This window comes from Mesocricetus auratus, unplaced genomic scaffold (genome assembly GCF_017639785.1).
Source record: "Mesocricetus auratus isolate SY011 unplaced genomic scaffold, BCM_Maur_2.0 Super-Scaffold_100009, whole genome shotgun sequence".
NCBI classification, from domain to species: domain Eukaryota; kingdom Metazoa; phylum Chordata; class Mammalia; order Rodentia; family Cricetidae; genus Mesocricetus; species Mesocricetus auratus.
The window spans coordinates 18,019,244-18,033,219 of record NW_024429193.1 but is presented as its reverse complement, the minus strand read 5'-3'; positions in this window follow the sequence as shown (position 1 = coordinate 18,033,219).

Sequence of the window (13,976 nt, the reverse complement as noted above, 5' to 3'; positions counted from 1 at the left end):
AAAAATTTCTTCAATGACTAGGCACTTTCTAATACATGAGCTGAGACTTCATATAAAGACTTTCATTACAAGTTTAATTTGTGAGATCTGAGTGTAATGGAGAAAAGTATGTCTACTAACACATCAATATATTTCCATGTGTCCCTACTAGCTAGGAGATTTAGAATGAATTAGTGCCATCTATTCTCATTGACACTGTTGAAAATCTTTTCAACACATTTATTATGTTGTGCTTATTCTTGGCTGTGGAGGGTAAATATAAGCCCTTCAAACACCCTAGTTCTGTGTCTTTGCCTGTGACTTACAAATATCCCTGAGTGCTATTTCATTTAGTAGCTCTACTTAATGAACAGTATCAGTGATTATTGGCCGATGTATGGCAACACACAACAAGATAAATAAAAGATAGCTGCCACACAAATGTATTCACCCTTGTTCTTTCCACTAATTCTAGCTCTCTGATGTTCCTACAGACAAAATCCCTTTCTTGGTTTTCTCCTTGCTTTAGTTGATTGTAGATAGTTTTGGAGCTTTTCTCTGTGTAATATATCATCCTTTTTAGGTAGTAATAAGATGGCATATATTAAGTGAATCAATAAGGAAGTAGTTGAGACCACAAGGCTCATCCCCTTCTACATGCTATTAGTACTAGAATCCCAAGGGCAGACTGTGCAGTGAACCATGGTAATGAGGTTGATAGTTCATGAAGAGGCTGAAGTGACAAATTGCCAACCTGCTGAAGGCACAGCCTCTCTAACCCTCCAGAAGGCCAATGCTATTGCAATTTCTATTCAGTTTTGTTCTAGTTCTAAGTGTAACTGTGCTAACACCACAATGATATGATTCAAATGGGCACACTCACTCCTCTCCCCTTGGGAAGGGGAGCACCTGGTGGCAAGTGCACGCATAATTCTTCTTTCACATTGACATGCTTCCAGGGTTAAATTAAACCACCTTTGTCTTGCACTTTACAGCACAAAAGTATGTTTCATTCTTCACCACTTATTTTGAAATTATTTGTGAAAGCAATAACTTCCCCTATTGCCATTGTGGATCTATAAGGAACGTTTAGCTTTATCTTTCCTCTTTTGATAGTCACATGGACTGACTTTTACAGTATTCTCTTGAGTGTGAATAGAATCCCTTGAAGGCAGCATTTTTCTCTGTCTCTGCCTGAATTTGTAATTTAAGTAGAGAGGCATAACATATGATCGATCAACTGACAAACATTCAATGCCATTAGTAGGTGAATTTCATTATAAATGCTGTTTATAATTCATGTTAATTTAGTTCCCCTCTCATTTCTTCATCTTACCTTTAGACATTTTCTTTTAAAGATGTTATTGTGATCAAGTGAAAAAATGAGAATTAGGTACCATCTGATTTTATGATGAAATATAACCAAATTAAATTGACATTCAACAAGCTTTTCATTAGATAGGAATAAGCATTTTAAGGAATTATATTTTGGGAAGGCATAACAAATTAATATCAACTTGTTCTGAGAGAATATGAACAATAGGTCCTATTATTTTGGGGACAGACCAAATAGTTTTGGAGAGAGAGGTAGCAAAATGATTGTCTTAAATTCTTATGTGCATCTTAAATTTCCTGTTTCATTCATGCCTTCCTAAGCTTGCTAAAACATCCTTTGTTCTAAAACTTTAGAAATTCACCTCTTCTGCATTTAGTACTAAGATATTATGAGCATTTAGTGAGTCAGGCTTTCTGTTCTAAGTCTTTATGAATTCAGTTTTCTAATTACTACACAAATGCCTCTAGTACACAAAGTTTAAATGTCTTGTCCCACCCAGCTTTCATCTAGGTAAAACATTGCAATTATTTTCCTTCAGGCACTTTTGTTATCTAAGATCCTTGAGGCTAAGTTAAGTGTGTGGTCCTTTTTGCTTTCTTAACTGCTAAGGTTCTCAGTCCTTGCTCCTCAGATGCCTAGTTATTCACTGAGGGGAGATTATTGTGCACCTTGTTACTACAGGGACTCGCCACTTTTTACCTTACACTGAGGTAAGGAAAAAGCAGTTTGCTAACTAGATTTAACTGATTGGTTAGTTTTAATTGGCCAGCAAAGCATTAAAACATTAACACCTAAATGTTTTAATGAATACTTGCACTCAAGTGCTCTTAGCTCCTCTACTTAACTCATAAATATAAGGCTTACATGATAGACTGCTTGAGTATGACATGTTTGTGCTTAACTTGGTGTGCTATATGAAGCCTACACTTGGAATCATTCTAGAAATAGGCAAACAAACAGACATCTCTCCCCTTTGGTAGATAAATTTTAAAAACTTTCATGAGGGAAATAAGTGAATAATGTAAACCGTAAACCTTGGTTTACATGCTCCGGAGAGGCATATAGCATAATGAGGTTAATAAACTAGAATTTTCTTAAGGACAGGCTGCAATGAGGTAACACAAGGCTTGTTCTAATTTATGGCTTGGCCTGTCTGACAAACTCAATCTAAAATGGGTGGTTTTAGATACAGGATATTAGATGTCCTGTGAACAACAACTATGTCTCCTACAGTTTCACATAAGACATTTTTTTTCCTCAGGGATGTGTAGCCCCTTGCTGCTGTGGTCATGGTCTTATTTCAGTGACTCAGAGGGGGCAGACGGGAGACAACATTGAGTTCTTCTCATTGGATCATCCCAGAAATCCCAAACGTATTCCTTTTTCTGTGCACAGTGGACTCACCCAATACCTATTTGGGCCCCCTAGATAGAGGACAAGGACCAAGTTGCCAAATCTGTATGAACCTTGATTAGCTAAAGTTCCCTTCTCTGTCCCAGAACAAACTCTAGGCTGACAACTGCCTATTCCATATGCTACGGAAGAAAAATTGTTTCAAGAACCCAAACTGGGCCAGCAACCTATATTCTACTCTCTTTCTACGAGAAAACATAAGATTTAGTGATGTGTCACTCTGAAGTTGGTATTCCAACATCTTGACAAATGAACCCTTAAAATGTCTAATGTCTTTAAGAACCTCTGTATTTGCCCACCTTGTAGGTAAATTATACAAGCCTTCCCTTGATTCTTATTATTTTACATTGTTTCATTCCTAGAGTTGTTTTATTTATTCTGTTAAGAAATACACTTCACAGAATTGTACAGATCATTTTATGATTTATAAGAATATTTTCTGGAAAAGATATTTTGGTCAATCTGGGTGTCAGTGAAGAGGCCTAGGGAATCTATTGAGCCTTGGGCAGCAGATCAGTACCCATCCCAAGTATACACACGGACTTTGGACTCCAATAGAACAATGTGAGGTGCACTCTCACCCAGAACTCTCGGGAAAGGGTCTAGGCCCTGCCCTATATGAAATGACACAATATGGACACCCCCATGGAGGGCCTCACCCTCCCTGGAGAAATGAGAGGATAAGGGGGGGGGAGAGGGGAGGGCACGGGAGGAAGGGAGGGAATGGGAGAGGGACCTGGAACTGACTTGTGAAGCAACCTTGATTCTTATCTAAATTTAAACTGGAAAATAAAATAAATAAAAAAATATAAATAATACATATGTGAAAAAAAAAAAGAAACCACCCACCAGGGCTGGGCGGTGGTGGCGCATGCCTTTAATCCCAGCACTGGGGAGGCAGAGGCAGGCGGATCTCCATGAGTTCGAGGCCAGCCTGGACCGACAGCCTCTAAAACAATACAGAGAAACCCTGTCTTGTAAAACCAAAAAAAAAAGAAAAAGAAAAAAAGAAAAAAAAAAAGAAACCACCTACCAAACAGTTTTTTAGTTTCCATTGGCCACACGTGTCTTCGCTTGATGCTGGGAAATGAGGCTTGTGTTCTGGACAGCCTCAGCCCTGGGTCTCTGTATTAAGAAAATCCGCACCTGGGATTTAAAACCGAGTCATAGGGCTTTCTAGTATTGAGGTTAAGTCTCCCTATGACCTGTCTCTTCTCCATTTCACAAAAGAAAGGGTTGCCAGGCATTGGTGGCGCACTCCTTTAATCCCAGCACTCAAGAGGCAGAGGCGGAGGCAGGCAGATCTCTGTGAGTTCAAGACCAGCCTGGTCTACAAGAGCTAGTTCCAGGACAGCCTCCAAAGCCACAGAGAAAGCCTTATGGAACCCCCTCCCCCAGAAAAAAAGGGTCAATTAGACTCAGTTTCACACAGGCCCCTTTGGCTCTTGATATCCCTGGGCCTCTGTGCTGACAGCTCAGTATGCTTGTGGCTGACAGCCTGCACCTGTGACATGCTTCAGGGGCCTACCCTCAGGTGACTGGAGCCATGTTAGGCACACCTGGGAATTCACATGGCCTGTAGCCAGTGACTCACTAGGCAGGAACACACAAGCCCAGTTCCCTTGGCAGGGGTCAGGACCAGCACTCAAGAGCCATCTACACTCCAGCGCCACAGTAAGGTCAGGGGAGGGTCCATTGAGTGAGTATAAGCCCTTGCCTCTTCCCAGTCTTGGTCTCTCCCAGAAGCCTGTCCTTATAGACCCCGGCACACAACTCCTCCTCACGGTGGCCCAGTGGCTTAAGACAAAGGAAATCCTAGAAAATACAAATAGGAAGTAGCCTGCCACTCTGGAAGACATCTATTGTCATCTGGTACCCTTCTGTGAAGAAGAGGGTTGGAGGGACTTACTTTCAAAGTTCTTGAGCTTGGGTTAGGCCATAACCAGTTTTACCTTCAAATCTTGAGCTGTGACAATTTGTGTTGAGTTGGACATTTAATATTTTTATTCATCTTTCCTTCAAGCTGTCTATTTCTCAAGAAATGTAGTTGGATTGGGCCAGGAAAATAGATGGTATTTGGAGTTTGAAACACTGGGGTTGGAGCTTGCTGGTAGTAGATATGGCTAGCATGCTTGAGGCCTAGGTTCTATCACAGCACTGAAAGAAATTAAAAGAAAAACATAAGAGATTTGTTTATTTTAAAATTATTATATTTGGCTAGGAATGGTGATGTACACCTTCAATCCCAGCCCTTAGAAGGCAGAGATAGGCAAATCTCTGAATTCAAGGTCAGCCTGGCTTATTTAGTGATTCCAGGCCAGTCAAAGACACACAAAGAGACCATGCCTCAAAAAATTTATTACATTTAATACTCTAGTCTGTGTGTGTCCTGCTATGTAGCTCTGACTAACCTGGAGCTCATTTTATAGACCATGCAGGCCTTAATTTACAGAGAATCCCTTCCTTGATCCCAAAGGTCAGTGTACTCACTGTGTGTTGTAGTTTGAGCTCTGTTTGCTGTGGTAAAATAGTCCAACCAAAAACCGATTTGAGGAGGAAAGGGTTTGTTTGGCTGATAACTTCCAGGTTACAACCCAATGTTGAGAGAAGTCAGGACAGCGGCTCGAGGCAGAAACCATGTAAGAATGCTTCTCTCTGACTCACTCTCTAGCTTGCTATGTGCCTATGCTTGGATGCCTTTCTGTTTACTTATTTTCATTATTTTCATATATATACATGTACATGTACACACACACACACACACACACACACACACACACACACACATATATATATATATAGAGAGAGAGAGAGAGAGAGAGAGAGAGAGAGAGAGCTAGGTGGGGAGGCCTGAGTTCAGGTGTCTGAGGAATCCAAAGGCAGGTTTGGTTAAGAGCACTTGCTAACCCTGCAGAGAATCTAGGCTTGGTTCCCAACACCCATAGGACAACTCACAACTCTGTAACTTCACTTCTAGGGCATCCATTACCTCTTCTGCTCTCCACAGACACTGCATGCTTGTGGTGCACATACATACATGCATACAAGCACTCATGCTGAAATATATTTGTGTATTAAATTTTTGTCTGAGATGTTCTTTGTTCTTAGCATTTTAAAGATGTTTTGTTGTTCTCTGACTTTTATGGTGTCTGATGGAAAGTTTTGTTCTATTAAAGGTAATGTTTCTATTTAAAAAAAAATTTAAAAAATAAGAATAAAAGCAAAATCTGTCTCTAGAACCTAAGTATCTGTGTCTATCTACTGAAATAGACACATTGAGTATATTTTTCAACTAACTTTTTTGTTTATTTATCCAATTCTGAAGGAGATTTTATATTATTAGGCACAATAAAGTAAATTTTTATACAGTTTCTCTGTTCTTTGATATTTATAGATTTTCCTGGTACTTTTCTTGCTGCATAAATTTTTATGACTATAGATTTTTCTCAGTGTGTACCCTTTATCATTAAATAACAAAAATCTTTGTCCTGCTTAATGTACTGGGCTTGAGTTCAATGTCCCCTCATACCAACAGTGACATTTATGATTCTACTCTGTTTATATATATCCAGAATATCTTTGTCCTCACAATTTTAAGTAAAGTTTGTATTTATTAAGAAAAACTTGCATAGATTTAAACATGGACAATAGGGGTAAGAGATGTGTAGGAGAAAGTGTAAATTTAGCTTCAACTTGAGTTTCTAAGAGAGCTTTTGTATTTTGATTTCTAGTCTGTCAGCTCACCACAAGAAGCCTGTCTGAATAGTACTCCTTACCTTCTCGTCTGAGTTAAAGAAGTCTTCTTGAATGAGTTTTCCCTTTCCTTTATTTATCCAAGCTGAAATAGAATATAACCCCAGCAAAATTCAAGTCATAGGGTTATATGAGATAAAGGTAATAATAAATTAGGAGGAGACTCTGTCTATGTATCCCTTACCAATCACATAGGACATTGTGTCTCTTCTGCTTTGTTGAACCAATGTGAATTGGAAATAAGTTTATCTATAATGCCACATTGATTTGGATATAAAAGGTACCCATGTGACTTATTACTAGCTAATTTCATAAGCGTGGTTACCCATTGACACACCTATTTGAATATGTTACAGCAGACAGAGATGATTTGATGAATGTAGGATACTACGGTCATGATTTTAAAGGTGTTTCATGTCTTGAGATCCTTCTTTACAGCCCCAGCTTCCTGACACCCTTGAAGTGTGTATCTTAGTATTTTATTACACCCTTCTGCTGTGATAATCCTGCCTCTTTGTGGGACTTCTTGCAATAGAACCTAGTGACCACATACTGAACCCTCTAAAATTCTGAGAAAAAAATGCCCCCTTTCTTTAAAAAAAGGTTAATTTATTTACTTACTTGACATCTGGATCTCATCTTCCCTCCCTCCTCTTATCCCATTCCTTACTCTTATCTGCCCTCTGCCCCCATTCATTCCATGCCTTCTCTTCTTTGGTTTAGAAGGGCCCGATGGCCTCTCATTGGTATCAACAAAAGCATGGCATATCAAGTTGTGGTAAAATGAGGCACTTCCCCATGTACTAAGGTAAGGCAAGGCAATGTAGTATAAGCAATAGGTTACCAAGAGCCAGTCAAAGGATTAGGGACAGTGTCTGCTCCCATTCTTAGGAGTCCTACAAGTAGACTAAGGTACCCAACTGTTTTATATTTGTAGAAGGCCTAGGTCATTCCCATGTAGGCTCCCTAGTTGTTGGTTCTGACTCTGAGTTCCTATGAGTCAGGTTAGGTGATTGTGTTTATGTGGTGGTTTTTCTTGTGATACGCTTGACTCCTCTGGCTCCTACAATCTTTCCTTCCTATCTTCAGAAGGATTCCCTGAGCTCAAGCTAATGATTGGACGTTGGTCTCTGAATCTGTTTCCATCAGATAATGGATGAAGGCTCTCTGAGGAAAATTGGGGTAGTCACCAATCTGATCACCAGAATTGGCCAGTTCAGGCTAACTATTCACTATAGTTAGGATTCTTAACTGGGATCATACTTACAGATTCATAGACATTTCCCTGCGTCAGGTTTCTACCTAATCCCCAATGCCCTCCATTTCCAATGATCTCTTTCACTACTTTTTCCCTTCATTCACCCCTTAACTCTATCTCTCAAGTCATCATCCCCACCTGTACCCAGTCCACCCAGGAGGTCTCTTCTATTTTCCTTTTCCAGGGAGACCAGTGGGTCACACATTCCCTTCTTCCCCACCCCTCACCCCTGCCTTAGGACTTCTTGTTACCTAGCCTCTCTAGTTATGTGAATTATGGCATAGTTAGCCTTTACTTTGTAAGTAACACCCACATATGAGTGAGTACATACCATGCTTATCTTTCCAGGCCTGGTCATCTCTCCCTGGATGATGTTTTTCTAATCCTATCTGTTTGCCTTCAAATTTCCTGATGCCATTTTTCTTAATAGCTGAGTAATACTTCATTTTTTAAATGTACCATGTTTCTTTATGCATTCTTTGGTTGAGTGGCAAGTCTAGCTATTACAAATAATGCTGCTAAGAACATAGTTGAGCTAGTGTAATTGTGATATATTTAAGTATTATTTGGCTGTATGCCTAAGAGATGTATAGCTGGGTCTTGATGTAGACTGATTCACAATTTTCTAAGAAACCACTATATTGAGTTCCAAAGTAGCTGTAAAAGTTTACACTCCCACCATCAATGTAGGGGTATTCTCCTTGTTCAACATCATGTCCAGCATAAGTTTTCATTTGTGGTTTTGATCTTAGCCTTTCTTCCGGTTTAAGATCTCAGAGTCATTTTAATTTGCATTTTCATATTGCTAAGAATGTTGCACACTTCTTTAGGTGTTTCTCTGCCATTTCAGATTCTTCTGTTGAGTGGATGGGGGTGGGTTATAGAGATGGTTGGGGGGAATGGGAAGATGTGAGGGAGAGAGAACTGGAATTGGTATATAAAATAAGATTGTTTTAATTTAAATTTAAAAGAGTAACTGATAAAGTCAGACAAAAAATAAATCTCTGTTTAGGTCTGCACCCCATTTTTTAATCATATTGGTGGGTAAGTTGATATCTAGCATCTTGAGTTCTTTAAATATCTTGCAGATCAGTGCAATGTCAGATGTGGGTTTGGTTTACGTCTTCTCACATTCCATAGGCTGCCATTTTGTCATCTTTACAGTGCTCTTTGTTTCACATAAGGTTTTCAGTTTCAGAAAGTTTCATTTATTTTAATTGTTGCTCTCAGTGTCTGTGCTACTGGTGCTATATATATGAAGTAGTCTCCTATTCCAGTGCATTTAAGGCTGCTTCCCACTTTCTCTTCTATCAGGATCAATGTAACTCAATTTATTTTGAGGTCCTTAATCCACTTGGACTTGAGTTTTGTGCATGGTGATAAATATGGATATATTTGCAGTCTTCTAGATGTTGACATTTAGTTATGCCAGCACAATTTGTTAAAGATGCTTTTCCTTTTCCATTGAACCATTCTGGCTTCTTTGTCAAAGATAAGGTGTTCATAGATGTGTGCATTAATGTCAGGGCCTTCAATTTTATTACACTGGTCTGTTTTTATGCCAATACCTAGCTGGTTTATTACAATAGGTCTATAGTACAGTTTGAAGTCAGGGATGGTGATGCCTCTTGAATGTCATTTATTGTACAGGACTGTTTTAGCTATTTTAGTTTTTTTTCATGTGAAGTTGAGTAGTGTTCTATTAAGGTCTGTGAAAAATTGCTGGGATTTTGATGGGGATTGCATTGAATCTGTAGATTGCTTTAAATAAACTGTCATTTTAATTATATTGATCCTACTTATTCAATAGCATGGGACATATTTACATTTTCTGGCATCTTCTTTATTTCTTTCTTTAGATATTTAAAGTTCTTGTCAGACAGATGTTTCATTTTTTCAGTTAGAGTTACCCAAGACATTTTATATTCATGGCTATTGTAAAGGATGATGTTTTTCTCAAGTTTACTCAGTCCGTTTATCGATTATATAATAGGGATACTGTTTTTTTTTTAGTTAACCTTGTGTCACACAATAGTATTAAAGGTGTTTATCAGTTTTAGGAGTTCCTGAGTAGATATTTTGTTGTAACTTATATATACTATTATACCATCTAAAAACAGTAGTATATTGACTTCTTCCTTTCCAATTCCTATCTCCTAGACCTCCTTTTAATGTCTTATTACTGTAGTTAGAACTTGAACACTACATTGAATAGATATGAAAAGAGAGGACAGCTTTGTCTTGTTCCTGATTGTAGTGGAATCTCTTTGAATTTCTCATTTTTTAATTTGAAGTTGGCCAGCTGCTCACTGTAAATTGCTTTTATTATGTTTAGGTATGTTCCTTGTATCCCTGATATCTCCAAGACCTATACCATGAATGTGCATTGAATTTTATCAAAGACTTTTTTCAGTATCTAATGAGATGACCATGTGTTTGATTTTTTTCTTTCAGTTTATTTATATGGTAAATAACATTGAAAGGTTTCAGTATGTTGAATCAACCCTATACCTCTGTGATGAAGCATACATGGCCATGGTGAATAATTTTTCTAAAATATTCTTGGACTTGGTTTGCCAGTGTTTTATTGAGTATTTTTTCATTAATATTCATGAGGGAGATTGATCTCTTTCTTTGTTTCATCTTTGTGTGGTTTGGGTTTCAGGGTAACTGAACCTCATAAAAGGAGTTTGGCATTGTTCTTTCTGTTTCCATTGTATGGAACAATTTCAGAAGTATTAGAATTAGCTCTTTCTTGAAATTGTGGTATAATTCATCTGGTCCTGGCCTTTCTTTGGTTGGGAGACTTTTAATGACTGCTTCTATTTCCTTAGAGGGTATACATCTATTTAAATGGTTTATCTGGTCTTGATTTAATTTTGGTATGTAGAATCTACCCAGAAAATAGTCCATTTCTTTTAAATTTTCTAATTTGGTGGAGTGCAGATTTTTGAAGCATGACCTGATGATTCTCTGTAATTTTTCAATGTAAGTTTCTATGTACCCCTATTCCTTTCTTATTTTGTTAATTTGGATATTTTCTCTGTGCCTTTGGTTGTTGGGGTAACTGATTGTCTATATTGTTGATTTTGTTAAAGAACCAATTCTTTGCTTCATTGATTCTTTTAATTGTTCCCTTTATTCTAATTCATTGAATTCTGCCCGCAGTTTGATTATTTCCTCTAATGTAGTCCTACTGTGTGAGTTTACTTCCTTTTGTTCTAAATCTTTCAGGTGTTTTGATAATTCACTTGTGTGGGATTTCTACAACTCCTTTATGTGGGAATACTAATGACCAGGGATTATTCATTCCTGTTATTTTTTGGTGGTAATGAGTGTATGGGTTTCCCTTCTTTAGGATTTTCTTGTGTGGGATTATCTATTGCCTGTGTTTTCTTGGTACTCCTCAATTCCTTGGGTTGAAATTTTCCGTCTAGTGTTTTCTGTAGGGCTTGATTTGTGGAAACGTACAGTTTAAATTTTATCCTGTCATGGAATATTATGTCTTCTTCATCTATGGTAATCAAAAATTTGGGTTGGCATTTGTGGTCTCTTAGTGTCTTCATAACATCTGCCCAGGACATTTTGGCTTTCAGCATCTCCGTTGAGAATTTGGGGGTTATTCCGATGGGTCTGTCTTTGCATTTTCTTGCTCTTTTTCCTTTGAAGCTCTTAATATTATTTTTATTCTGTATATTTTGTGTTTTAATTATTATGTGGTGAGGGGACTTATTTTTTTGTTCAGTCTATTTGGTGTTCTCTAAGCTTCTTGTATATTTATAGACATTTCCTTCTTTAGGTTGGGAAAATTTCCTTCTGTTACATGGTTGAGTATATTTGAGTTGGTATTCTTCTTCAAGCCTTATTTTTCTTAGGTTTGGTCTCTTCACAGTATCCCAGATCTCATGGACATTTTGTGTTATGGTTTTCTTGGCTTTAATGCTTTCTTTGTCAGATGAATCTATTTCCTCGATCTTATCTTCAGAGCTTTAGAATCTCTCTTCCATCTCTTGAATCCTGTTGGTTATGCATGCAACTGTAGTTGCTGGATGTTTACCCAGCATTTCCTTGATTTGTGTTTTCTTTCTTGCCTCTATTTCAATTTTCAAGTCTTGAAGTGTTTCCTTGACTTGACTGCTTTTCTTGACTTTCTTTAGAAGATTTATTGATTTCTTCCCTTTTTTGTTACTCTTTTTCTTGATTTATTTAAGGGAAATTTTAATTTCCTTTTTAAGGGTATCTACAATCTTCACATTTTTTCATAGGAAAAGGTGAAGTATACATGATTTTTTCAGCAAGTCCAGATCAGGAACTTCTGCTTGTTCCTCTTAAAAAGCAACAGACCAAGAGAGCATGCACTTGGTTTTCATGCTGTGCTATATATATACTGTAATGATAGCATCTCAGAGTTGTTTTGAGTTGTATTTTCCTGATGGCTAAGGATGTTGGGCATTTTCTTAAGTGCTTTCCAGCTATTTTGGATTCCTCTATTGAGAATTCTCTATTTAGCTCTGAATCCCACTTTTTAATTGGATTGTTTGATGTTTTGGTGGAGAGAGGTCTGGCACAGGGGAAATGATAGGGGATCCACAGGGATGACCCCAACTAAGAATCTAGGCAGTGGTAAAGAGGCTGCCTTTGATGTCTTTTCCTATAAAGAGATTAATGACTACCTTGGCTGACACTCCTAGAGCCTTCATCCAGTAGCTGTTCAAAGCAGAAACATGCACCCACAGCTAAATATTGAGCCATACTTCTCAAATCCAGAGGAAGGAAGAATGAGCAAAGGAGCCAAGATGGGAATGAAAAAGCCTGCAGAAACCTGAACTAGTGAGAGCATGGAGACTCTAGTCTTAAACCTGGGGAACCATCATTGGATCAAACAAAGCCCTCTGAATGTGGGTGCCAGCAAGGAGACCAGGGTAGTCTATGGGACCTCTAATAGTGGGTGGAGCCAGTGTCTATCTTTAGAGCACAAATGTTATTTAGGATCCCATTCCATATGGACAGATACAATTGCAGCCCAAATAAGGGAAGGAAGGCCTGGGCCCTCCCCCAAATGATGTGATGGACTTTGATTGTCATGTATGGAGGGCCTCACTATCCCTGGGGAGTTTGTGGGGGGTGGGTTGGGGAGTCAGTGGGGCGCATGGGAGGATGGGAAGGTGAGGGAATGGGGGAACTGATATGTAAATAAGAGTGCTTCTAAAATCAAAAATATTTAAAAATAATAATGTCTATTTTAAATGTGTATTTTAGCTAATTCATCTGTAGGATAAACTATTATTTGTAAATCAATAAAAAATAAAAACAACATATAAAAAACAGAGTACACCATAATCCTTTTTGAAGTAGAAATAAGACCAGTTAAACTATCACAGAAACAAAGTATTTAAAAAACCCTGTGGCTAAAATGGTTTCTGAAATTTGCATATACAATTTTTCATAAATGGAGGCAGTGAGAACATTCAGTGACCAAAAGTACTTACCTAGTTAGCCTTAGAATCTGGGTTCAAATCCAGGATCCATGATAAAAAGAAGAACTGAGGTTTAAGATTGATCTTTGGTCCTCCATATACATGCAATAATAGGGACATGTGGGGGTGTGTATGAATGCGCACACACACACTGTATAATAAAATAGTAAAATAACTACTACTGCTGCTACTACTACTACTAATAATAATAGTAATAATAATAATAATAACAATAATACCAGCTGCTAGAAAACATAATTAGCTTTAGTGTTCTTACCTGGCTGTGAACCTTAGCATTTTCAATATCTACCTGTCAAGCCATATTTGGTCACTTGCACAATAGTGGCATGAATATTATTGTTTAACCTACATCTCTAGGACTTGAGGCTCACTCCATAGGGAAGAATTGTTGCCTGCTATGGTATCGTAATTCTTGATCCCATGATGGAGGGGATCATAGGCTTTGGGCATTATTAATCTGTTGTTTAGTAAGCAAAATACTATAGACCAGTCTTCCAAATACATGTTTATACTTGTAGAGAACCACCACTCTGTTCCTTAATCTGAGAAACTTCTCTTCCATGAGATCTATAGTGAATCTTGAGACTCATGGATACCCACAGTGTTTAGAATAACTGCATTTACCTGATCAGTTCTGAAAGGACAATTACAACATTAACTCTAAGATTCAAAGAATTTAAGAGCTAGAAGATGAGAAGGACAGACAAATCACTTCATTAGAGCAATGCATACATTGCAG